Below are 27,977 nucleotides of genomic sequence, written 5' to 3'. Positions count from 1 at the left end.
AGATGATGTAGATATGCAAATGCCTAATTTGGCACTTCACGATGCCGCACTTGGCTATTCTTTTTTTTTTTTTTTACTGCCACATCGTGTCACGATGGAAGATAACGCGCTACAGAACAATGCTTCTCATTGTTAGGCAATATTACCGATGAAGTCTAGGAGCTGCACGTGCCTATCATGACTCTCCTAGGGCTCCTCCCACATGTGGCGCTTCCGCAACGTTACCGTCTAATTCAGATAAGCGGTTTCGCCCCCCGCTGCATGCTGGTCAGCACTGCTGGTATAGGCCCTCTTGCCCATTACGAAGTTGCGGGTGAGATTCCACACGGCGGCAGAATTCACACGGCGGAATCGTATCATTCGACAATTTTCTATCGAAATACGCATGACTTTTACGCTATTTATTTATTTATTCACATTACCTTACAGGGCCCAGAGGCCATTGAGTAAGGGGGACGAACAAGGATATTATAAGGAATGCAAAATATACAGGAGTGCAAATCACACTCGCGCGTTAAGATTTTGGTGCATGTTAACAACGTCGGGTGGTCAATGGAAATTCATACCGAGTCTTCCATTGTGACGTCTCCCATATAGCAAGCTGGGGCGTTGGGAGGTGAAACGCTATCGATTATTGTAATATAAGATATATAAGCAGTTCCGACTGTTAATAGTATTGCTCACTGACTGATTGAACTGACCGACTGACTGGTTGAAATTTCTGCCGCCGTGAACCCTGTGGAGATATTCCCACGCACTTGTTGATATTTCAGTGAAAAACTTAACAAAGAAATGTTAATGCTTTGAAAACCTTTCTAGTTTCTGCATGGTTTTATCTATAACAAAAAAACTGACATCAAGTTATGAACCTTCAAGCAGAAATCTGTAGGGAAAATTTTTGCTGCTGGCACGCTATATGTCATCAGCTCACCTCTAGAAACGAAATTTTCTCAGCGCTCCTCTACGTGGCTTCCTTGCACTGCTACCACATTGCAGCGTCTCTATGTTTGTATATTATGTCCATCAAGTGCTTGTGTTATATCTAAGCCCTACCAATTCAAGCTTTCAGTTTGAACGCTTCCTCTATAAAATGACACCTTTTTCTATAGCAAAGCATCTTTTGCAACTGTGGAAGACGACAACATGTTGGGTTGAATACTGCGTGAGATATATGTCACCCATAATTTTGTGTCTCTTCGGTACCATGCTTTGTGCACTTTGTTGATACAACTCGAGACAAATTATTGTATATACAGTGAACTCTCACTTGAGTGAACTTCAAGGGACCGAAGGAAATAGTTCACTTAACTGAAAGTTCACTAAACTGAATATTCACTAGACCAACATAAGACATGGCATACAGGGTCAAAAGTTTGAAGGGCAATTCATGGAGCAAAAGACATGGCATCCTTAGTGTTAGAAATGTGTGAAATGGAATTTGTACATATCAACAAGTACAAGGTTCATAACAGTTATAATGCTGCCTTTCTCACTTAGAAAAAAAAATCTGTAATCTTCTGCACTTGTACTCTTAAAGCACAGGAAGTAACAAAACTGTCCAAAGAGTCAATGTTTTTGTACACTTCTTCTGGCACAGCTTGCTGTTGAGACACAAAGTCTCTCAACTTTCCAATGTACCCTACAACCTCAGCTAGAGTTATATTGCTTGAAACTGGCTCGGCAGTTGCCTCTTCTTCGTCGCACTCTTCTTCTTCAGGACGAACACTGGAAACAATCTCCAGATCTGTCTGTCCAGCACAGGTAATCAGTGCACACCACGTGTATCGTTTATACAGTCATTACTGCACATATATATATTGTAAGCTCTCAGTTGTACGATAGTCGGTTTATCGAATATTTCAGAATAACGAACTATTTAAAAATCCCCGGCAGTTTTCTTATAGATTCTATGCAAAAATGTTTTACTTAAACGAATTTCGGAGCAGTCAGTATTTCAGTTTAACGAACTCGCTCAGAGGGCCAAGGCTTATTTTTACGATCAGTTCAACGAAGTTTTGCGACCTGCACTGCAGGCGCAACCGATGCCCGTCGACATCAAACCGCCGCTCCAGCGGCAATGTAACGTCGCTCGCGCTACAGCGCCCCTGGGGCAAAGCGGCGATCTGTCACACCACAAACCACGTGGTGTGTGCTTTTTTCCGACCGGCTAGTCGTGGCATGGTCGTCCTCTCTCTATTTCCAATCTATTCGGTTCCGCGTATGCACACAAACGACCCACGTGGTGTGCACTGATTACCTGTGCGGACAGACGGATCTGGAGATTGTTTCCAGTGTTCGTCCTGAAGAAGAAAAGTGCGACGAAGAAGAGGCAACTGCCGAGCCAGTTTCAAGCAATATAACTCTGGCTGAGGTTGTAGGGTACATTGGAAAGTTGAGAGACTTTGTGTCTCAACAGCAAGCTGTGCCAGAAGAAGTGTACAAAAACATTGACTCTTTGGACAGTTTTGTTACTTCCTGTGCTTTAAAAATACAAGTGCAGAAGATGAGAGATATTTTTTTCTAAGTGAGGAAGGCAGCATTGTAACTGTTATGAACCTTGTACTTGTTGATATGTACAAATTCCATTTCACACATTTCTAACACTATGAATGCCATGTCTTATGTTGGTCTAGTGAATATTCAGTTTAGTGAACTTTCAGTTAAGTGAACTATTTCCATCGGTCCCTTGAAGTTCACTCAAGTGAGAGTTCACTGTACACACACACACACATATATATAGGGGGCACCCTATATATCGTTCGTTAGTTCGACTAGTTTTGGCTTGAATGCCGGCTATAGCGCCAGTCCACTGTCCCGATAGGCTTTTTGCGATATGACATCATGGCGTTGACAGCCAGTGATCACGTTGACCCACAAACCAGTGATGTGCGTTGGCCACGCCTGTCTTCAAATCACTAGTACGGTCGCTGAACGCCACCAAAGAACCATCCAAGTCGCAGAGCATTTCAGCGCCTTTTCCACGTCTGTTTCTTAAAGCGAAGCTTTCTTTGCCTCTTCCTTCGACTTTCCCATTGCTGCTGCTGCTGTCGCACACACCACGTGTGCGCGACAGGAGGAGTTTAGAGCGCGTATATATATGACAGGCGCGACTAAGAGAGGAAAGGCGACAGGTGAAACTCGTTTTAGCCCCACCGCGTTGAATCTGCACAATGCCCTCTGGAGCTCCCTGGCCATCGCCACATTAGCCGCTTGACAGCTGTAATTATCCGTGACTCCCCTCAGAAGCATTGCGGAAACTGCGGAGCTCCCCTTTCTATTAACGTGCGAGGCCAGAGGGGACGCAGATAGAACTGTTGAGAGGAGAAGAGAAGAAGGCAAGGAAACACCACTACTATACGACAGCGGTTGCGGGGAGACAGGATAAGCTTAAGTTCAAGGTACGGTACCGTATGTTGTTGATATTTCTGGAAAATAACCGCCATGCAAATATGTCAAGCTGACAAAGTGCGCAGGGCGTGCAGAAGCAGAGCCGCATTAATTAAAGCGCACCGCAGGGTCCAGGAGACACTACGGAAGCGGTCGACCGTCAAATCAACACTTCTGGCCCGCCGCGTTAGCTTTGCGGCTATGGCTTTGGTAGAGGTCGTGGATTTGATCCCAATCGCGGCAGCCGCATTTCGACAGGGGCGAAATAGAAAACCCACGTGCACTTGTATTTTGGGACACGTTAAAGAACATCACGGTGTCAAAATTAATCCGGAGTCCACCACTACGGCTTGCCTCATAATCCGAGTGTGGTTTTGACACGTACAGCCCAATAATCCAATTCAAGTTTATTACTTCTGCCACGATGCGATGTGTAATGTGAGGAAATGACAACGCTCAACCCTCTCAGAGGTTGTAAATTATGGCGCACAACGCCTCAAGCAAACACGTGTGTTCTATGTACTACGCAGACAAACAGCAGTGGTGCACGCAAGGTAACGTTTAACATCAACTCACCACTCTCCTGTTCGCCTAAACGTTGAAGAAATTAAGCTTTACCTGTCAGCATTGCCGCTAATATTCGCCAATCAAAGCATCCAGCGCGGAAAGCCCCGCTTACGTCGATTTCCACAGTGCGTGGTATCTGCACATTTCTTGCGTCGTGTTGATTTCTGGGTTCCGAGTTGCCGGATTATTACGTCAGTTCGCTTGCGCAATTTTAATATGAAATTAAAACCTGCTCTGTGATAGACCTTGTTGAGCGTAATGATATACGTACATTTATGTACAACATCAACGCTTCAGCGGAGAATAAACGAGAGAGAAAGAGAGAAGGGACAAAGGAAATGTAGCAAGGTTAACCAGGCTGAGTCCTTTGGATACTCTTCACTAGGGCAAGGTATAGAAGGGGGCTAAATGGCTGGAGTAAGAGACAAAAGGATGACAAAACATTCGCACGTGTGCGTGCGTGCTGTGAACTTCTCTTTTCATTGTGCATAAACAAACTCTAAAAGAGGACACTCACATAAACGCTATAGTCTCCTCCTTTGTGTTGCCTTTTCTATACGTGTCATTCTACGGGCACCGCTGCATCTTTTATGCCGCTCGGCATGTTTTATGTAGGGCCATATTCGCTAATCTACTTGGCCGAACGCTTGTATATTTGTTACAAGAAACGCACGCACCGACAAGGACTTCAAAAAGAAATTTCGTTTCAGTAGCCTCAAGAAGCATTCGTGCATAGAGGATATATCAGCTACGTAATGCTGCATTAAAAAGAAAGAAAAAGGCTGCACCATGATTGACAGAAATTTAAGCGTCATAAATTGAAGCGTTTCCTGTCTATTTAGATAGAACAGAATGTAAAGTGATCTATATAAAGTGATCTCTATATGAGGGAACGGCGTAGGCTTTTTTTGTTCTCGTACATATACTGAACGCATAACTCTTAAAGGCACAACAAAAGGTAAAGTGGCATCTCTTCATTGAGGAACAACATATGCTTGTTCTCCTTGTTTTTTTAAAACTCGTCTTTATAAAGAGCATATAATTCTACTTAAGGCACAAAAATTAATTCCGAGGAAAAGGTGAATATTTTGCTTTACAAGGGCTTCTGAACTGCTTTGTTGGTATTTAGGGGACGGAGGGAAAAGGAAAGGGAAGGATGCATTTATGGCAGATAGCTTGGCTATAGTTGCGTTTCCGGTAACTTATGCATATCGAGTACTTCGGCAGAAACACAAAAACTCGGAGAATGAAAGAGAACAGGACAGGGAGCATACGCTTTCCGAAACGACAACGGCCGAACCACGCTTAGCGTTTGCAGCAGTTGCTCGCATTGAAGAAGAACGTGTGCGCACCAGCCCTATTCTTGGAACTCATGTTTGTACAGCTTCGACTTAATTTTACGTCGAAATTGATACATAAAATGAGTGATTATTATTAGAAAGAGAGAGAGAGAGAGATGACATGTGATACCTTAATTGGCGGACTGTTGCAGTCACTTATTCTGCTCCTTGCCCTGTGAATTTAGCGGCTTATTATTCATATGGCGAAATTGGAAGCCTCATATAGGGACTTTCATGGTAAACATGCGAAAGTACCTCCTATAAAACGCCAATTATCTAGATTCAGCTTTCCTGATCCTGTATTCTATCAACGCCAATGATTATACCTCATTACGTTGACTCCAGATACAAGATTGATCGCAATTAATCTGCAGGACGGAAGCGTCGGGAGTGTTCAATCGATCCAGGGATCGTGGAGAGAGGGAGAGAGCGACGGTCACTTGCCCGCCACTGAATATGTCGGCAGGTTGGGGAGATGGGGTGAGTGAGCGGTAAGCCGCTTCATCCTCCATTTTGGGTTCCACAGCCACGAGATCGGAGAGACATTCAGGGGCCTTGAAGTGCAATCATATATAAGCTCAATTATCCCCAATTGCGCGAAATGTGGTCGGATTAGTCGCCTGATATGTCTAACGTGAAATGTGCATCACTCGCTGGACACGCTGCTTTTGCAATCATTGATTCATACATCAAACGAGATAACATTACACCTGTTGTTATCTATACTGTGGCTTTGACAAACGTGTATAGTACAACGGTCGGCCAGTTTCCTCGTTAATAAGATGTTTGCTACAGGTAGGTTCTAGCCTGCCATGTCTATAGGCCGGCGTCTGCTTCCGTTGCTCAGAAACGTGGCACGCAGCCGTCAGACCAGTGTCGCGTATATAGATACGCGAGTATTGAAGGCGCAAGACCTGCTTTCGCGCTACTCTCGGTCCTTCGGGGACCACTATCTGCTTCACACACGCAGGAGAAAAGACCCTTCTTTGCAAGTAATCGAGCTGTCTTCCGTTCAACATTGAAGCGTCGGATAGGACCGAATGCTCTGTTCGAGCCTCACCTTATACTTTAAGGTCGACGACATCCTTGATCCTCACTGAAGGATGCCGTGCGCTTGCAAATGTGTAATCTGTATAACGTCTTCAGTGACGCACATCGAATCACGTTTTGACTATAAGTCGTTCGGAGACTCGTGCATTTGCATTAAAGCCGCGTGCTGAAGTGCGACATCACGCATTGATGGTTGGGCTGGAAAAAAGAATTCACGATTGCTCACATAATCGTGCATATTTATCTCTGAGTATATAGTCAGAGAGTCGTTATTTACAGAGTCGTTAGCCATCATTAGCGCTATAGAGCGCAGGCTAAGGCTTTTTCGAAGCTTCAGAAATGCTCAAACTTGCTCAAACTTGATAGTGCTACCTTGCACAGAGTGATGATCTTGTGTTTCTGTTTCATGTTACAAGATGGCGTCAAATAGAAAGCTCCACTCTTCAGATGGTTAATGGCATGAGACGCTTGCAGCTTGCACACGCTATCATTTTCGACCAGCGGCAAGTCTAATGATAAGCAAGCGCACAACATCATTTCAATTAGTGTTAATTTTTGTTCTCGCGGGAGTAACGAAACACATGAGTGACTGTGGGGAATATTTGGCACACGATTGCTATAAATCACGAACAGCTCGGTGAATAACGCTTTCTGTACATCGACAACGAGTCATTTGTGGGCAATACCCAATGCCCCCTTCACATTTAAACTTAACCGCCAACATGAAAAAGAAAAAAACAAAGAAAGAAAAGGACCGGTAGTAGTTTTTTTTACAATTGTGATTGACGACTCACTTTCTAATCGAGATATCGTAGCAAATAATGATGTGTACACTCAAAGGAAGCCCCCGTCCCCTCGCCCATAAAAAGGAAAGACAAAAAGAAAAAGAAACTAAAAGAAAGAACCACAAGCAGACGAGAAATTCTGAGAGATGGGCCCAAAGAAATCATAAATATTTGCAAATAAACAAAGAAGTGTTATGCCTGGCGGTCCCTCAGAGCGGGGGATGCCCCACCAGCGATATGCAGCTGTCACGGGTGTTGTTTTTCGTGGCGATTCCCCAGAACAAAGGATGCCCCACCAGCGACATGCAGCTGTCACGGGTGTTGTTTTGCTTGGCGATTCCCCAGAGCAAAGGATGCCCCACCAGCGACATGCAGCTATCACGGGTGTTGTGCTTGGCGATTCCCCAGAACAAAGTATGCCCCACCAGCGACATGCAGCTCTCACGGGTGTTGTTTTGCTTGGCGATTTCTCTGAACAAAGGATGCCCCACCAGCGACATGCAGCTGTCACGGGTGTTGTGCTTGGCGATTCCCCAGAACAAAGGATGCCCCACCAGCGACATGCAGTTGTCACGGGTGTTGTTTTGCTTGGCGATTCCCCAGAACAAAGTATGCCCCACCAACGACACGCAGTTGTCACGGTTGATGTTCACGCCTCATCATTAACTTCAAAGCAGCTCGCTTCAAGGCATCAACGTTGCCTCTCCTGACCGTCATGAGGAGGCCACGGCAAGTTCAGTTTGCCACGTGACTGCCTCCTATTGTGCAATGTTGGAGAGAGGTGCACCACATCGGAGACACGAGCAGCACGTTGGAGACAGGAGCACCATGTTGGAGATGAGTGAAGGGCAATAGAGGTGGTGAACAATTCGGCGTTTGTGATTGGCCAAGTGAATTTCCTTAACGAGGAAAGAGAGAAGAAAAGGGCATAAAAAGAGGATTTGGATGGCCATGCAAAGATGGACGCTTGGACATGCAAGTCGCTAATATGTAGTGTGCTCCGACAGGTGGAGCCGTGTTGTAAAACTGAACCATGTACTTTTTTGTATACGATACTTTTTTTTTTGAACGTTACTCTTCAACGTTGCTCAGAACCCTTCTTTCTCCTGGCACCTGGCACGGCACCACCCATAGAACCTTCGTTGGCCGCACGGACAACCGACATTCACAACAGCAGGGAGTGAAAAAAATTTACAGTGCCCACGGATGCTAACATGTGTCGCACTACTTCAAACATCAGGCTGCATAAGACGATCGGGCCTTTTTATTTCTTCTGCGTTTTTTTTTTAAAGTTAGAGACATTACAAAACAAATGAAATCACGTTCCCAGCAGGTGGAGGAGATGATGATTGAACGACTGTTTCTCGGCGCGTTCCGAGGATTTGCGAAAATTACAGAAATGTAAATAATAATAGGCTGATGTATCGACCGTGTGTTGCTTACAAAAACGAACAACGAAAAATTTTCATATGTTTGAGCGTACCGAGAGCACAGTATCGTCATTGGGGCCGATGTTATCAGAAAAAGAAGACGTTTGGGAACAGTGCAAACGGCGCTTCCGTTTCGTTGCCTGAAAGGCTTTTCTATTCTTTTTTTTTTGCGTGTAGGTACGAAAACAGAAGAAAGGGAAATAAGCCTGAGAGAGAGAAATCACTTTATACAATTAAAAAAAATATGCATCGATGCCTTCAGTCTAGGGCGTCGCTCAAGAAATTTGAAGATGTGCGCTGCTATTCTCTTAGTAACTGGACATGCTTCAAAAGGGTGTTCTGGTGCTAAACGCGACCCCACTTTCCGGAACTATACGAGAGAGAGAGAGAGAGAGAGAGAGAGACCATTTGTGAGTATACCGAAGGACCTAAAGCTCCAATCCGCGCCTTCTGGTATAAGCTCATGCTTCCTGGCCCAGCACATTCTTACGAGATATTAATAAGAACGCTAACAGAACATCCTTTTGAGAGAGAAACGAACCTTTCTCCGCTCTTCTTTAATATTGTCACGTGGTGGTGACGTTGAAGAAAGAACACAGTAGCAATACTGTGAACAAGAAAACTAACTTTTATTGGGCGAACCTGTGCCCACAAAACAGGCTACACTTATAGCGCAACGATAGCGGCGAACACGCTCGGCGATCGTCGAAAATCTGCTCAGCGGGTCAAGCGCGTCGGCTTTTATAGAGCAGTCGTCGAATGTTCCAGACTAATCGTTTGGACCCGCGTGCTTTCCACAAAGTTCTACACCATTCGCGCTACGCGATGAAATCAGATAACACAAGGTTCGGCGACAACAGACAGCCGGGTAGAAGCATCGATAACTTTCCAGAAACGTCGGATACATGCAGGCGCGTCCCGCGCTGTGCGATTGCATTTGTTAAGCGGCGAAACGTGGTCGCCCGATAAAGATAAGTACACGTATCAATACCCCCCTCTTAAAAAGCATCGACCCGATGCTGCAAACAAACGAAGGAAATAAACAAAAGCACTCGTAGCAAAGAAAAGAACAAAATGACGAAGTTCGTCAGCGTCCGTAAAAGGGTTTAAGGCGCACCACGTGGACCACCTCAGATCGTGCGCGGCGCCGCTGTGAATGCGAAATGCCGTCTGGCACGACCTCATAGTCCAGAGCGCCAATACGTCGGATGACCTTGTAGGGTCCGAAATAGCGTCGGAGTAGTTTCTCACTGAGTCCTCGTCGGCGTATCGGGGTCCAAACCCAAACACGGTCGCCGGGCTGGTACTCAACAAAGCGTCGTCGGAGGTTGTAGTGTCGGCTGTCGGTCCTCTGTTGGTTCTTGATCCGTAGGCGGGCGAGCTGTCGGGCTTCTTCGGCTCGCTGGAGATAGCTAGCGACGTCAACATTCTCTTCGTCAGTGACGTGGGGCAGCATGGCGTCGAGCGTCGTCGTCGGGTTCCTGCCGTAAACCAGCTTAAACGGCGTGATCTGTGTTGTTTCTTGCACCGCCGTGTTGTAAGCGAATGTTACGTACGGCAGGACGGCATCCCAGGTCTTGTGTTCGACGTCGACGTACATCGCTAGCATGTCGGCGAGGGTCTTATTCAGCCGCTCCGTAAGACCATTCGTCTGCGGGTGGTAGGCCGTGGTTCTCCTGTGCCTTGTCTGACTGTATTTCAGAATGGCTTGGGTGAGCTCCGCTGTAAAGGCCGTTCCTCTGTCGGTGATGAGGACTTCTGGTGCGCCATGTCGAAGCAGGATGTTTTCGACAAAGAATTTCGCCACTTCGGCTGCGCTACCTTTCGGCAGTGCTTTAGTTTCAGCGAAGCGGGTGAGGTAGTCTGTCGCCACGACGATCCACTTATTTCCGGTTGTTGACGTCGGAAAGGGTCCCAGCAAGTCCATCCCGATCTGCTGGAATGGTCGGCAAGGAGGCTCGATTGGCTGTAGTAATCCGGCTGGCCTTGTCGGCGGTGTCTTGCGTCGCTGACAGTCTCGGCATGTTCTGACATAACGGGCGACGTCGGCGGTCAGGCGCGGCCAATAATACTTTTCTTGTATCCTCGATAGTGTCCGGGAAAAACCGAGGTGTCCAGCGGTCGGATCGTCATGTAGGGCGTGCAATACTTCTGGACGAAGTCCTGACGGGACAACAAGAAGGTAGTTGGCGCGGACTGGTGAAAAGTTCTTCTTCACGAGGAGATTGTTTTGAAGCGTGAAGGAAGATAATCCGCGCTTAAATGCCCTGGGGACAACGTCGGTGTGCCCTTCCAAATATTCCACCAGGCCTTTTAGCTCCGGGTCTGCCCGTTGCTGTTCAGCGAAGTCTTCCGCGCTTATCATGCCAAGGAAGGCGTCATCTTCGTCATCTTGCGGCGGCGGGTCAATGGGGGCGCGTGATAGGCAATCGGCATCGGAGTGTTTTCGTCCTGACTTGTAGGTTACAGTGATGTCGTATTCTTGTAGTCTGAGGCTCCACCGTGCCAGTCGTCCTGAAGGATCCTTTATACTCGCTAGCCAACACAACGCGTGATGGTCACTGACGACTTTGAATGGCCTGCCATAAAGATAAGGGCGAAATTTAGCTGTAGCCCAAACGATGGCGAGGCATTCCTTTTCGGTTGTAGAATAGTTGCCTTCCGCTTTTGACAGCGACCGGCTAGCGTAAGCTATCACCTGTTCGACTCCGTTTCTCCTCTGGACTAGAACGGCACCGAGGCCTAGGCTGCTGGCGTCAGTATGGATTTCTGTATCGGCGTACTCGTCGAAGTGCGCAAGTACCGGCGGCGACTGCATGCGTCGTTTGAGTTCTTCAAATGCGTCGGCCTGCGGCGTTTCCCACTTGAACTCAACATCACATTTAGTTAGACGTGTCAACGGCTCGGCGATGCGTGAAAAGTCCTTGACAAAGCGCCTGTAGTAGGCACACATGCCAAGGAATCTACGCACTGCCTTCTTGTCGGTGGGCTGCGGGAACTTTGCGATGGCAGCTGTTTTCTGGGGGTCGGGGCGTACTCCGGATTTACTGATGACGTGGCCTAGGAACAGAAGCTCGTCGTAAGCGAAGCGGCATTTTTCTGGCTTCAGAGTGAGCCCTGATGACTTGATGGCCTCTAGTACTGTGGCAAGCCGCCTAATGTGATCGTCGAAATTTCCGGCGAATACAACGACGTCATCCAAGTAAACGAGACAGGTCTGCCATTTCAATCCCGCTAAAACCGTGTCCATCACGCGCTGGAACGTTGCAGGCGCCGAGCACAGTCCAAATGGCATAACCTTGAACTCGTAGAGGCCGTCTGGGGTGATGAAGGCGGTCTTTTCGCGATCTCTTTCGTCGACTTCTATTTGCCAATAGCCAGACTTGAGGTCCATCGAGGAGAAGTACTTAGCGTTGCAGAGCCGATCCAATGCGTCGTCTATCCGTGGAAGGGGGTATACGTCCTTCTTCGTGATCTTGTTCAGACGACGATAATCGACGCAGAAACGTAGGGTTCCGTCCTTTTTCTTCACCAGGACAACAGGGGATGCCCATGGGCTTTTCGACGGCTGGATGATGTCGTCGCGCAGCATTTCGTCGACTTGTTCTCTTATAGCTTCGCGTTCTCGCGGCGAAACTCGGTAAGGGCTTTGGCGGAGTGGTCGAGCGTACTCCTCGGTGATTATGCGATGCTTGGCGACTGGTGTTTGTCGAATCCTCGATGTCGTCGAAAAGCAGCTTTTGTATCGTCGGAGCAGACTTCTGAGCTGCTGTTGCTTAATCACTGGGAGACTTGGATTAATGTCGTAGTCTGGTTCGGGAACCATGGTCGTCGGGGTAGATGCGGCGGAATCCGAGAGGACAAACGCATTACTTGTTTCCAGAATTCCCTCGATGTACGCGATCGTCGTGCCCTTGTTGAGGTGCTTGAACTCCTGGCTGAAGTTTGTCAGCAACACTTCAGTTTTCCCTCCATGCAGTCGAGCGATCCCTCTTGCGACGCAAATTTCACGGTCTAGCAGTAGACGTTGGTCGCCTTCGATGACGCCTTCTACGTCAGCGGGTATTTCGGTGCCGACCGAAATAACAATGCTGGAGCGGGGCGGGATGCTCACTTGGTCTTCGAGCACATTCAAGGCGTGGTGGCTACGAGGGCTCTCCGGCGGTATCGCTTTATCTTCCGACAGCGTTATTGACTTCGACTTCAGGTTGATGATTGCGCCGTGTTGGTCCAGGAAGTCCATACCGAGAATGACGTCTCGTGAACACTGTTGGAGGATAACGAAGGTGACAGGGTAAGTCCGGTCCTGAATGGTAATTCTTGCCGTGCACATTCCTGTCGGCGTAATCAGGTGTCCTCCAGCGGTCCGAATTTTAGGGCCTTCCCATGCAGTCTTAACCTTCTTCATCTGGACGGCGATGTGTCCACTCATGACTGAGAAATCGGCGCCTGTGTCGATTAAGGCGGTGACTGCGTGGCCGTCTAGAAGCACGTCGAGGTCGGTGGTTCTTTGTCTTGCGTTGCAGTTGGGTCTTGGCGTCGGATCACGGCTGCGTCGTGTTGAATTGAAGCTAGTACGTCGCGTCGTGAAGTAGTCTTTCGTCGGTGCAGTCTTGGCTTCCTGACTTCCTCGGGACGGTGGCGCGTCGTCATTATGTCGTCGAGATGGTTTCTTCGGCGCTTTCGTCGGCGGCGGAGGATCTTCGTCAGTTCGACGAACAGCAACCGCACCTCCATCGGTTGCTGCTTTTAGTTTTCCGGATATGGGCTCGCTGACCGGCCCCGGGCTGGGCCACTGTATGGTCGGCGCTGCGGCGACAGGTAGCGGCCTGGTGATGGCGAACGCGACGGTCGTCGAGAGCTCCATTGAGTAGCGGCGAGGTAGTCGGCGATGTCACGTGGGCGCTCTCCAAGCTGTGGACGCGGCGCGTTAACGGCGAAACCTCGCAGTCCCATCTCTCGGTATGGGCATCGTCGGTAGACGTGACCTGCCTCTCCGCAGTGGTAGCAGAGCGGGCGGTGGTCAGGAGCGCGCCAAACGTCAGTCTTCCTCGGGTAGCTGCGCTGGGCAACGGGTGGGCGTGCTGGCGGCGGCGGTGGTGGTCGACGGAATTGCGGCGTTGCAGGGCCCTGCCGCGGTCGTGGAGGGGGACCTTGACGGCGGGCGACGGCGGCGTAGGTCATCGCTTCTGGCTGGGGCTGCGATGATTGTGGTTGTAACTCGGGAACTCCGAGCGATCGCTGAACTTCTTCTTTGACGATTTCGGCGACTGTGGCCACTTGAGGCTGCGACGAAGGCAAGACCTTGCGCAGTTCTTCGCGCACAATGGCCCTGATGGTCTCGCGCAGATCGTCCGTGGCCAGTGATTGAATTCCTGCGTAGGGGGTAGAGCTTGTACGGCGGTTGAATTGCCGGTTCCGCATTTCGAGTGTCTTCTCGATGTTCGTCGCCTCACGAAGAAACTCTTCGACGGTCTTCGGTGGGCTTCTTACCATCCCGGCGAAAAGTTCCTCCTTCACACCACGCATGAGTAGGCGAACTTTCTTTTCCTCGGCCATATCCGGGTCGGCGTGGCGGAACAGACGGGTCATTTCTTCCGTAAAGATGGCAACGTTCTCGTTTGGTAGCTGCACTCGGGCGTCCAGCATAGCTTCGGCCCTTTCCTTGCGCACGACACTTGTAAAGGTGCACAGGAAGCCGCTACGGAACAGGTCCCACGTAGTCAAGGTCGACTCCCTGTTCTCAAACCACGTTCTGGCGGCGTCTTCTAAGGCGAAGTAGACATGCCGCAGCTTGTCGTCGGAGTCCCAGTTGTTGAATGTCGCGATTCGCTCGTAGGTCTCCAGCCAAGATTCCGGGTCTTCAGTCGCTGCTCCATGGAAGGTCGGTGGGTCCCGGGGTTGTTGTAGGATAACGGGGGACGCTGGGGCAGCCATTGAGGTTGTCTTGACCACGATCTTCTTTGTCGCCTCAGGTAGAAGTCCGTGCTCTGGGGGCAGGCCTTGCAGTCTGCGGCTAGCACGCTGGTCTTGGGCGGTGTCGGTTTTGTCCTCGGGCTTCGGGCTTGGATCGCGGCTTTGCGGGGGCGTTCGGTACATGAACGCACAAGCACCTCCACCAGATGTCACGTGGTGGTGACGTTGAAGAAAGAACACAGTAGCAATACTGTGAACAAGAAAACTAACTTTTATTGGGCGAACCTGTGCCCACAAAACAGGCTACACTTATAGCGCAACGATAGCGGCGAACACGCTCGGCGATCGTCGAAAATCTGCTCAGCGGGTCAAGCGCGTCGGCTTTTATAGAGCAGTCGTCGAATGTTCCAGACTAATCGTTTGGACCCGCGTGCTTTCCACAAAGTTCTACACCATTCGCGCTACGCGATGAAATCAGATAACACAAGGTTCGGCGACAACAGACAGCCGGGTAGAAGCATCGATAACTTTCCAGAAACGTCGGATACATGCAGGCGCGTCCCGCGCTGTGCGATTGCATTTGTTAAGCGGCGAAACGTGGTCGCCCGATAAAGATAAGTACACGTATCAATATGCCCTCTACTTGTCAGTTTTACTCCTTTCAGCCTCATTTTTTCATAATCATGAGGAACGTTCCGATGTCGTCGCCGCTTTAAAGTTGAAGGTGTAGATCACTGGCTTTCTACTTGCCTTTCCTTCTCTGTCTGCCAAGTGTTACATGCCACTTAGTTTTACAATGCGTGTCTTTTCAGTGTTCGATTAATTGTGCGAGATTTAACGGCAAGAAAGCTGTAGATTTTACGGTATTCCTTGCAAATGCACTGTACGCGCTCGCTTCGCATATACTCAGACAGCGACGCGTCTTCAAAACGTCCACGATGAAGCCATCCATCACTTTTTGGTTAGACGAGCATTGCATGCAGGGACTTCAGGAGCTTGCAGTCCCCCTAAACTACTGCCACCTCATCCATGGTGGTTGCATGTGATGGATCGCCTCTTTAACTAGCAAGAAAGAATTTCCATTCATTTCTAAAAGTGTTACTGCCGCACCAAGTCGCGTCAAGCCCAACGTGGAGGGGCAGGGAGACTGAGCGGAGTGAGAGTATACCCACTCGATCAGTATAACAACCGAATTTAAGTGCAGTCTCTCTCTCTCTCTATCAAAGTGTTTGGGGACACTGACACTTAACCATATGTTGTCGACACATGAACTTGCACGCACGATCATATGCGGACGCACCAATCAAGGTTTCAACTACCGAACGTTCCAACCATGCGCATGCTGCAACAAGTACAAAAGAAACGATAATGTTTTGCAATTCATCTAGGCGTGAAGCCAGTTGACAATTGTCATAAATGTGTGTCAAATGTTTGTTTACATTTCTTCTTCGTGCCGACCACGAAACACTTGTAACCGGCAAACGGCGTGCGGTTGGTGTATGACGGTATACTCACGGATCGCCAATATAGTACAACACATCACTGCGGCGTTTCAGAGTTGCGCCGAGCAGTGGCGATAAACGTGTACTCGAAAGGGCGTACTCCAGCTTGAAGCCGCAAGCGTGGGGCGATACGAAAGGTTTCAGTGCGCCTTATCGAACATGTTACCTCGGCAAAGCTGACTGCAGTTATCGGCCCGATTCTGATGTCACACTCTTCAACACCTAATCCGTACAGCGATTCTGTCGGCGCGAAAAAAAGAAAAGGGTGCAGCAAGTTTTATCGCTCGATTTTCTCTACTATTTTTCTATCGCAGAGAGACTGCTCGGCGTGTGCGAAGGTGAATTGGAGCTCGGTGAAACTGTGAAGGATAAATGACATGTGACGACTCGGCCTACATGTACAGCCACGCACATTACAGCCACAAATGTGCTGGTTAACGGCTTTGTTCGCTACGGAATTACACAATGATACAACAAACGCTACCTAAATATTATCACTGAAACTTTTAAAGACCGTAATTAATTTAATAAAGTGAATGGCTTTCTGCAAGTGTTCGGTGGTTGGCTTACATTGAGAATGATCGTCGATGCATTCTGCTCACTTTCTCTTTCTTTCTTTTTTTTTCATTAAAGACTGTTCATAATAAAGCACATGCATATTCTGCACGACATGCTCGAACAGTCGCTGAAAGCTCGACCCAAGTATATAGACGTTTCCAACAGTCAGTTTTCTTTTTTTTAATTTTAGGTCGCGCTCTCCCGCATTTCTGATCGCAGTCTGTTTACTTACCACACGTACCAAATTTATGCGCTACCTGGAACGATATTGGGACTCTGGAATTGCTATTTATAATCAGCAAAATCTTTCAATGCTGTCAAATCAGCATCGCTGGGCAGCGTGGGCCGGAAGCATGCTCCGGTAGATAGTGTATATTTCTCTATAGTGTCGTGTTAATTCTGTCAACTCGCTTTCAAGTTATGAATTGAAGCCACTGTTGAGAGTGATCGCCTACTAAAAGAAATTTGTATTTCTTTAAAGACAAAAAAAAAAGCTGTCTATTAACGTCTTTCTGGAGCTGTTAAAGTCTACCTGCTTGAGAAGCTGTATAAGGGAGTGCTTGCACCCTTCCGAAGTACTAATGGTCGGCTCCCGAATATATACCGGAGACTTCAAACGATTCGTCATGTCCGTCCGTAGCGATTTAATTCTTCACTACAGCCTACGAGCCTTTTGAAATGCTTTGCTATATCCGAGCTTAGTAAACTTCTATATTTCCCGGCCTGTTCCTGCGTGCTCCGGAGCCCCGACGCAGGTTACTTTGCTGGCTGTTCTTTCACCGACGCTCGATATAGACCAGGGCCACCGTACTACAGCACTGTACAAGAAAAACGACTAAAAATGATTTTGACAGAAGACTCATACATAGAGCGAGTGAGTGAGAGAGAGGAGTTACCCATACGGTATGCCCGCAACTTGTTTGTCGATTTGGGCCTCGACCTCCTATAGCTGGCCTCCTACGTAGAGCCGGTTGAACGCGAGGCGAGAAATTTACGATTTACTGGCTGAGATATACCGCGCAATGAACTTGTCTATTCGCGTGTGCTATAGGAAAACTAACATTTATTCTCCATACTGCCTGGTGGAGGACAACTGAATTAAAAAGAACGAAAATTCGAATCAGAACCCAGGTGAACCCGAGCCCAAAACCAGATGAACAAAATTCTCTCTGAAATTTTCAAGCAACATCCAGAATTCAAAACCCTTTCCTGGAGGTTGATATGCTGAAAAGGCTCCGCCTTCTACGGCCTCCCAAATATTCATAAAACAGAAATTCCTCTACAGCCCGTAGTCGATTTTACGTGTTCCCCTCTACGAACCCTGTCAACCTGTCTTCATAAGATACTCTCTCCTGATACCGGAAAAACGGACACCTACATTACCCGCTCAGGACACTTCGTGGAAATGGCGTATACAGTGTGAGCCTTGATGAAAACGACTGCGCGGTGTCCTTTGATGTGGTTTCGCCTGTTCACAAGTGTGCCTGTGCACCTCGCGCTTTCTCTGACACAGTGTGCGCTCGTACTTGACCCCACGCTGAAAGACTGCACTCCCCTTCCTATTAGTCACACCTGCCGATTATTGGAACTCATTCTTTCAAGCGCTTACTTCTATATCAACAACCAGTTCTCCTAACAGACTAGTGGAACTGCTATGGGTGCCGCACTCTCGGTCACAGTTGCCGAACTCGCCACGGAGGATATCGAAAAGCAGACGCTCTGTTCTTTCACCCCCAAGCCAAAAATGTTTGAGCGCTATGTGATTGTTTTTACGTGGTGAAGTTATCCGAGGTGGACGATTTGCTCGCGCACTTAAACTCCATCGAGCCGGCTACACAGTTTACAGTGGTACGCGAAAATTTTGGTTCTCTCCCTTTCTTGGGTGTCCTCGTGATAAGACAGCGACCGAACATTTCCTTTTCCGTATTCAGAAAACCGACACATACAGGAAGATAGCTTGACTTTTAATTCTAATCATCCCACCTGCCACACGTTTTCTGTAGTCCAAAGCTTCACCGAGAGAGCTGAAAGAATTTTCGCGTCTTCGCGCCTCAAGGAGGAAGAAAAGAACGCAGTAATCCGTGACCTTAGGAAAATCGGTTACACAAAGCCATGAGCCTGTCGAAAAGGCGCATGGCATTGTGTACAAGATTACCTGCACCGTATGCCCCGCGTCGTATATTGGCGAGACTAAAAACCTCGCGAAAGGAATTCGCCAACACAGGAATGACCTTCGCCACCTAAACAGTGACCGCACTGTTGGGGCGCAACACTGGGAGCTTTTTTTATTTCCGGATTAGCCCCGACAGCGCTGTCGTCTTGGAGGGGGAAAACGACCACCGGCGGCGGCTCCATTTTGGAATTCTAAAAATTAAATTATGGGGTTTTACGTGCCAAAACCACTTTCTGATTATGAGGCACGCCGTAGTGGAGGACTCCGGAAATTTCGACCACCTGGGGTTCTTTAACGTGCACCTAAATCTAAGTACCACGGGTGTGTTTGCATTTCGCCCCCATCGAAATGCGGCCGCCGTGGCCGGGATTCGATCCCGCGATCTCGTGCTCAGCAGCCGAACACCATAGCCACTGAGCAACCACGGCGGGTTTTTCGTAATTCTAGCACGTCGAGAAGACGTCGGCTAACATCAATCGTTCGTCAGGAACAACATTTCCCGCCGTTTACGCTCAAAGTCTACGAAAAGTATCTGCGCGCCTGTCAAAGCGCCGATGCGGTGTGGTCGCTTTTTTGAAACTTATTGCGTCATACTGACCTATACAGGCGCTGCTACGTCAGCGCGATATGAAGAAAAAGAAGAATGTAAAATACGTACACGAATGTTATTACATCTCGCTGGCATCGTTACGAGGCCGGCAATCGAACGCGCCACCACGATGAGTGAGCAGCGCATCTTTATTACAACTGACCACCGCGGCGAGTGCCGTATATATACCGAGACTCTACGTACACCGAAGCAGCTCAGCAGAAGCACTTTCCCGTATCTGACCGATCGTGAGCTGCGTCTGTGCGCGTCACAAACGACACATTGCTTTTCTCACTTACTTGCACAAGATAAAGCGGCGCAACTAAAGAAATGCTGACACACTAAGTCTTGTTGCCGAACACTCAGTACTCTTATATGCACATTGCAGAAGGCACCGTGAATGCCGTTAACGAGCAACACATGCCTTAGCTCTGCATAAGCACTGTGGAAAGCCCTGTGCGAATGTTAATAGGCAAACTGAGTAACTCGAGTGCGGTAGAACAAGAGCCTGACACTCCGCCGTACAAATCGCCATTGTACACTCTTAAGCAAAATTAAACCCTTTGGGTCGTATCTTGCCACACAATGATAATCGTCATCTGTCTTGTCTGCATTTCCTTTCTTTAACGCAGCGAGCCCGGTACTTCCAAGTCACGAACGACATGCGCGTTATCAGCATGACAGAGCATTCTCGACAGGAAAGTAGCCAGTGCAGCGTTTTCAAGAAAGGAAATGCAAGCGAGAGAGATGACGATTATCGTTGTGTGGCAATATACACCCCAAAGGGTGTACATTTGTTTAAGAGTGACTTAGGTCGCACTCTGAGCTGCTTCAAGGCTCGCAAATTCGGTGTCAGATTGCATTCAGAACGGTGCGTGGCTCGTTAGCACAGGTCTTTTGGAGGATCGAAATAGCGCGCCTTTAGGTCACGCGTCACGCTCAGCAGGATAAAAAGCATGTGCGCCATTTTTGTCATTTAACGACGACGCGGCTTCGCTGAAACAGTTCTCCCACCCTCACATACCACTAGTCCTGTGTAGGTTTTCGCTAAAAGCAAATGCTGTAAAAGTAAATGCTGTCTACACAGACAGCATTTACTTGCGTATCTGAAGCACTACATACACTGGTCGCCATCACCAGCACGAGCACCGTAATAATCGTAATCATTATCATTGGGCTTGCTGCTGTAGGGCAAGGCCTTTATACGTAAGATGAAGAGCATAACGCCGCGAAGATGCGCTGGGTTACCATCACATCCTGAGGGCGAGGGGTAGGGGGCAAGAAAGAAAAGCGGTAGAGACAGACTCTACCGGCCAAATTTTGTATTTTCTTCTTCGCCTATAACCAGCTATTATAAAAGACAAAACAATCACATCGCAGAAAACAAACATGGCGCTTACTTTAAACGATATATGTAGAGGCAAAGACCATATATATATAAATGAAGCAGGAAAAGTAACAGTGTGGGTACGAAGACGAGCAACCTGAAGTGCATGGGTGACCAGTGCGCTGAGATATGCGTGATGGAGGGACAACGTGAGGCTCGTGATGAAGGTGGCTATAGAAAAGCTTTCGAAACAGACTGGCGACGGGGCAAACAAAAGTAACGGAGTTTGTGGACGTCTGATCAGCTCGATTGGCAGAGCAGCGCACGCGCATTGCGGAAGGTGTGTGGGTTCGGCTTCAGCCGGTGGCGCGTCGGTTTAAAGCGGAGCTCTCTTTGCGAACGCCCCTGGGACATTTGCTGACCGTGGCTGCAGCCTTGCCAACATAGCCGAAACTTAGATCTAACATCGAATTACGTGCCCGACGGTGTCATCGAGCCTCGGTCCTCCAGCCCGATGCGCTAACAATTTGGTCACAATCGCGAGTGTACTTCTATCTTGCCAAACACAGACTATAGCTGTCTGAGATGATCGCTATGTGTCTCACATCGCGCAGCACGGGTGCGCGAGAGCACATATGCGCGCGCTCGATCAAAGGGCTGCGTTTGGACAGCTTGTAAACGTGGATGATGTGGTTTGGGTGAGGGCCTTCAGTATAACGACCATGCATCTGCCACTGCAATAACACAGGAACCAGCATAGCTTTCAGAACCCATCCCCCTTTCTTTCTTTGCATTTGAACAGTAAAACCTCACTGCACATAGATTCCAACGAAGTGCCCTGGCGCTGCCGCAATATTTTTCGTCCGGTTTTATTTCCCAATATCTGTATTGATCATTCGTACACTTCAATTAAAAATGACGAATAAGCTTCCCTACGCTTTCCTTGGTTTCGTTCTCTGTTGGCTTCATATGGTAGTGATTGACCAAAATCTGGCCCCCTGGTTTCCCTTCTCCTTCTTCATTGAAACGAAAGAAACCGCTTAAAGAAGAGTTGGAGAACCCCTTGAAATTGTGATTGATTGTGGAGGTTATCGGCGCAAGGGCCAGTTATGGCCAAGGAGCCCGAGACAACATTAATATAGAGTTGTGAATGCAACAAGAATTGTGGATTTAATATGACCGTTAAATGCCTAAAAGCATCGGCCGTAATAGAAAACAATTACTGTGTTAAGATAATTTTTCGGTAACACCACTACCTCACCAGGGCTCTTAATTGAACGCGAGGGCATTAATTCATGTGCTGTACTCAGGCTCCTTTGAAACCTTTTCTCTCTTTCTTTCTTTTTTGTTGTTAACGCTGCCGCCTTTGCAAGTGGAATAACAATGCATACTTACGGCACGTTTGATATGGCGCGTATCTTCAAGCTGGCGTCTTTCTGGAAATTCATTCCAAGTGGGCACACCTTGCAAACACACCGGTTACAATTCCTAAATTGCAATATCTGCCGCAAAGTTATTCATTCAAAAGATAATTAGCGGATTTTTGTTATTTCGTTGAACATGTGTTTCGATTTCACGTGCAAGTAATGTTCGCCTCTCTGAATAATTCAGCTCAAGGACTAAAATATGTTATCTGCAACAGCTTATGTTTAAAAATTCCATACAACCTAAAAATGACCCCCCTTTATGTAGGTAAAGCAAATGCGTAAGCTCCGTTGACAGAACGTCTCAACTCTGTGAGGCGGTGGTCTCCGGTTTGTCTACTTGAGCAAACAAACTTCTTATTTCCGGGAGAATACGCCATTGCCAGACGGAAGGCATCTTCTGGTTTCCAAATCCAGATTTGAATGCAGCTGCGGTTTTGAAGCTGCGACGGGCGTTCGAGAATTTCAACGACGCTCCCGTCCAGCGCAACCCCGAATACAGACTGCGCACGTGGCGATATCGCATAAAAAAAAAAAAGTTCCACCTCGCGCTCACCTGCGGCATCGGACCGCACTTTGCCCGCGCGGCTGCTTTGCACACGTTTCTTTTCAAGCCGGGCGTGCATATGAATACACTTCACGCAGGCGTCGGATGTGCCGCGAAATCAATGAAATTCGCATCTGCCAGCTAGCACAGCCTTCGCCCCCAGCGCTCTGTAAACCTTGAGGAAACTTGAATTTAAAGGCTGACTACTCGGCGGCGAACAGAAAAGTAAAAGAAAGCGGTACGTGGATGATGGGGGCGGGAGGCGTGTCATGCAGACTGCAAAGAAGAGGAAGCCCGCAGATGCAGGCGATGCACTGCCCGCGGCCGTGTGGGCAATAAAATGTGGTACTCGCATCGTAAGCGCATTGTGCGTGCATTTCTATGTGTGCGTGTTTGTGCGTGAGTCTGCGCGTGTGTGTGTCGTTCGACCGATCGGCAAAGCGGCCACCAAGAGGGAATTGCCATTTCCCTGCAGCGAAGGAAATGGAAGGAGAGGGAACGCGTTGCACAAGCACCTCTTTGACATGCGCGCGGGTGGGTCCCCTGCGCTGCAAAACAGGCGTGTATACAAAGAGTTAGCGATCTCATCTCGCCTGGCGAGGAGGGGGGAGGAGGAGGGGGAAGGCTTTCTCTATCTGGCAGACCTGTCGTTATTAGCCTGGCGTTCCCCTTCTTCTTAGCCTCTTTATTCTCAATTCGACATTGCCCGGAGAGAGTAAGAAAAGTGGAGGAAGGGCCACCATGCGCCCAACATAGGCGTCTCCTGTCCCGTGAGACCGAATCTCGTCTCGATATCGGTCGCGATGCCGGTCGCCGGTAGCGGTGGCGCGCACGATTGGCCGAAACGACGCTTGCGCCGGCAGGCGTCTCACCAGTTCAGAGCAGCACTACGAATGCCCAGCACGCGGCTTAAGTGTATACTAAGCGTTCCTGTCTACGCCGCGAAACTTCCACGTTCGGACACCTGTTGCCGCACAGGCTATATACCTGCAGAGTATAAGGTTCTTGCGCTTTGAGCAAACGGCTGACTGCCATTCAAGAAGACTGAACTTGCTCGTTTCATCTGCTATCTCGGCAAAATGTAGCTGATATTGCGCACCGGATAAACAATAAGTAAAGAAAGGCGCATATTGAAGTCCCCGCTATCTGAAGGCAGACATGCAATCAATGCTCAGACGCGGAGCGAGTGGGTCTCCGCTCGGTCGGTGACGTGCGCTGTACATAGAGTACCCTATTCAAACATGCGCCATCCAGGTCTTGCGGGGGCTCATCGAATTCTGCGCGTATCGTAGACGGTTATGACGCGGGTGTAATATTCGAAGTCACAGATGAAAGCAACCTACATGGGCGTTAGCTCTCCACGATACGGCCACGACTGCGCCACACAGGCGCTGCTCTGAACTGTCGAACGAGGCACAAGCGTCGTCGGGCCCGGCGCAAGCATTGGAAGCAGCCTGCGGCGCTTTTGAAGCCTCTGCTCGGCATTCTCCCCAGGTCCGCATCAGTTGCGTCAAGGGCGCTCTGTTGCCTGATCCTCGGATCCGAGGTGTGTATACACGCGCGCACTGTATACTACAGCGGCGGTGAGGGCGAGTGCGCGGTGCGCACATACGCAAGCGTGCGAGCACGCCCGCGTCGTGTTGCGCATGCAGGACAGAGCCGGTCGCACGTCTTGCCGCGCTCGCATGCACCGCCGGGACGAGATTCGGGAGGCGCGACGACGACAGGAATCCACCGCCGCGTCTCCTCCGCAGCCGGGCCGCAGAGCGCGCGGCGTCCGCTCATGCATACAAATAACCGCATCTGCGCGCTCGCCTCGACCGCGAGAACGCACGCACGCGTCGCGTGAGCGAGCGATGAGCGGCGACGCATGAAAAAGGCGAACGCGCTGCGCTGCTGTGCGCGCGGGCAACCGCCCAAGCAGGCCGAAAACCACGCCGCGCTTTCCGTTTCGACGGGGTGCGCCGTGGGAGGGACGGTGACCGCCGCTGGGGCTCTCCCGCTTCTCGCACACGACGCTGCGGCTTGCGCCACTGTCACGTTTGTGCGGTGCCGCTAACGAAGCCGCGTACGACGTCAATTTGCTGCCGGAAAACAACCTCTCCTGCAGCCTGCCCCTTAAAGCGCTTGCTGACAGAAACAGTTCTGACAGAAACAGCAGTGAGATTCCCGCACCTCGTTCCTCGAAGTGACCATTATAGAGCGCGTCTCGAAGTCAGTCGGTACGTTTTAAGAAATCGGCGTGAAAGGAGAGGACGAAGAGAACAAGAGGGCAAGCGCTGAACTTACACCTGGTTAGCTTATTCGAAGGAAACCGTAAGCTGATACGCGACGCATGCAAGGCAGTGAAAGCACGTACTTTGAGCGTTTTTGAGAACGATTAAACTGTGAACTTTTGATTGCGTGGAGCCGTCCGCGTGCGTGATCGCATTCACCGTGTCTTTCTTTCCCCACTCTCTTCTTTCTATTCCCTATTTCCCTTCCTCCAGAACAAGATAGTCAACCAGACACTTTTTTGGTTAACAATGCCTCCTCCTTCCTTTCTATTCCCTCCATCTCATGCGCTTTACCACTGCAGCCATATCGTGACTCATTCGTACAGTCCACGGATTTTCAGTGTTGCGCAAAGACTTGGTCTGCCTTGCCCGTGGTTTGTTTTGTTCCGCAGATGACGACTGTTGATCGTCAGGCCGCCTCCGGATTCTGAGCTTCGCCATCGCCAGAAGGCACAGAAAGAGAGCGCTTTCTTCACAACCACCACCACCGCAATTCAAACCCACGTCACTGCAGCAATGTGCATTTAAGAACTGTGCGAGCAGTGCGAATTGTGCGCTGAGACTGCATATGCCATACTGTACATATTCGTTGCAACTTTCGGCGCTGGTCGTTGTACGCTTACGCTTACGAATCAGTGCCCGCAAACGAACCTGCTCATCGTCCTAAGGCCTAGCGCAATTTTCACCCGTATGCAGGGTAGCGGCGGGATAAAGGAAAAATAAGAAAGAAAGGCATCCTTTAATGGGTCTCCTCATTCATCGGTATACGGTTTCCATCGTATTGGATTAAGCGTTCCCTTCTATATATTCTGATGCCCTTGATGGCAAAAGACAGTGCTACACTTCGGCGGAAAGTCGAACTCAAACGGCTGTCTGGTTCGCCATTCTTGCTTCTGTGGCAACGCGCAGAGTTTGTTGCCTTGTGAGCGTGCATTGCAGCAGCTCACGCAGCGCATGGCCATGGCCACGACAGGGCAACGCATACCAAGTCCGTTTAGTCCGCCGAACGAACTTGGCATGGGCGGCGAAAGGGGATGTGGGTTATTTAACACCACTGGAGTGGACCTCTCTCGGACACCACCGCAGCGAAACAGGCAAGAGAAACGAAGCGAATGGGAGCATAGATCGGGAAGTTCCTGAACAGAAGCTTTTTTAAAACATAGGAGCGCGCACAATAAATGGTGTTGTCACCTTTTGAGTGCCAGCAGTCCGGGTTTTCATGTTACGCATTGTTAAGGCGAAAGCCTTTCTAGACTCATGGTGAAGTTTGTGTCAGCCAAGCAGATCGCCGGAGTCGCATCACGCCATATGAAGACATATTAAAGACAGATTAAAAAATGAAAAATGATTGATAGTAATAGTTAGTGAATGATAATGCTATAATAGAGATTGGTAGCGGTTAATAATGACTAATAATGACTTGTAATGACTACTAATGACTAAGAAATGACCAATATGTCTAACAACGGCTTGTAATGACCACAATTGATTACATATGACTAAATATGCCTACTAGTCAGCATAAATGACTAATAATGACTGAAATGACTTGTAATGACTATGAAGTGACCAATATGTCTAACGACAACTTGTAACGATTACAATTGAGTACAAATGACTAAAGGTGCTTAGCAATGAGCAGTAATGACTGAAATGACTTGTCATGACTACTGATGACTGTGATATGACCAGCATGTCTAACAACGGCTTGTAATGACCACTATTGATTACAAATGACCAAAAGTGCTTAGTTGTGAGCAATAATAACTAAATGAAAGAAGAGAAAGATAAGAGGCAAAGAGAAAGAGGCGAATGATAAGAGGAGGAAGAGTAGGCTTTCGCCGTTCACCTCTTAAGAGAGATCTTAAGAGACCCTGTAATTTTTATTATGTTTCACATGTACATGGAGAAGGGGATATCATTGTAATGATCCACATGTTTCGGTAAGTGCTGCCTCAAGAATGGAATGGCACAAGATTGCGCGCCCAGAAGCAGCAATGACAGCACCGAACATTACGAGGCTTGAGCTAACTGGCATGCAACATATACAAACTCGACTCAAAGGTTCTGAGATGGGTACAAAAAAGGAAAGGAAGCTTAGCCAAGGTCGCTCTTGGCTGCCTACCCTGCAGTTGGGAAAGAGGAACGGGGAACATAAAGATTAGAAGTAAGATGTACACGTCAGAAACATGTGAAACAGCACAGGCGTTGACTCTGACTGTAAAATCACGCCTATTCACATTTGCACGATAAACTTGGCGTACGTAGTACGCGTGGTATCACAACAGGGTAACATAGTGTGAAACCCTGCCTTCAGTCGCTGCGTGTCAAAAGATAACAGACAACAAGAGCTAAGTGCCGAAAAAAACAAAAACACAGTTGGTCAAGTGAGAAAAGCGTAAGCAGGATTGAACACAAACGGCAAGCAAATAACAATTAACAGGTGTCTGAATGTCCCATTGGTCTTGCGTAATGACAAGAAAAAAAGTCAGACCAAGGAAGAATAGAATAAACAATGGTATTTCCCACACAAGCTGTGAACAACAATTTCGCCCAATGGTACGTGTGTCTTGTCTTCCTTTCTGTTGTCGTGTATAGCGAGCGAGTGCCTTTTCGAGATGGTGGATAACTTTAATTCTGAGGTCACTTACCTGCCACAATAGTTTTACTGTTGTCAGTTCAGGACACGCGGGTGGATGCTCCTAGCAGAGAGGCTCTTGTGCTGGTGTCAAGAGGGGCCTGCAGAACATCACGCAGAAATCAACGGGTATGCGCGTGTCCATAACTTGCCTTAGAACCTTGCGTATTAGAACCCTGCGGATTTGCGCTTGCTATATGCTCTGTCATGTACTCCTCTCAATCGGAGTGCCGTTTATAACTAGCAAAAAAGAAAAACTGACGAAAGCAGAGAATGTCATTTCTCTGGGAAATTCATTAAAATACTTGCATGTAGCGAATAAAAATGTTTGATGAAGTTAGGCTGACAATCTTCTCGAAATATTTTAGTGTTTCTTTTGTGGATTATGATGATGACGATGGAAATAATCGCAGCTCGAGGCAGAACATCTTAAATAATAATAATAATTTAGCTGCCAGTCTCTAGTTA

The 27,977-nt window shown here is 48.5% G+C and overlaps 1 protein-coding gene and 1 long non-coding RNA gene across 3 annotated transcripts in view; one reads left to right on the top strand and one right to left on the bottom strand.

The window, feature by feature from the left end:
• tup (LIM1_Isl and LIM2_Isl domain-containing protein tup) overlaps window positions 1-27,977 on the top strand; it is a 155,503-nt gene that overhangs the window by 4,711 nt on the left and 122,815 nt on the right. The window lies entirely within an intron of this gene.
• The window catches only part of LOC129387651 (uncharacterized), a 97,243-nt gene that overhangs the window by 56,742 nt on the left and 12,524 nt on the right, over window positions 1-27,977 (bottom strand). The window contains exon 2 of the long non-coding RNA XR_008614839.1: window positions 27,523-27,610. This is a non-coding gene — a long non-coding RNA (uncharacterized lncRNA). The remainder of the gene's footprint in view (window positions 1-27,522; window positions 27,611-27,977) is intronic.

This window comes from Dermacentor andersoni, chromosome 2 (genome assembly GCF_023375885.2).
Source record: "Dermacentor andersoni chromosome 2, qqDerAnde1_hic_scaffold, whole genome shotgun sequence".
NCBI classification, from domain to species: domain Eukaryota; kingdom Metazoa; phylum Arthropoda; class Arachnida; order Ixodida; family Ixodidae; genus Dermacentor; species Dermacentor andersoni.
This window is presented reverse-complemented; position numbering and strand designations above follow the sequence as displayed.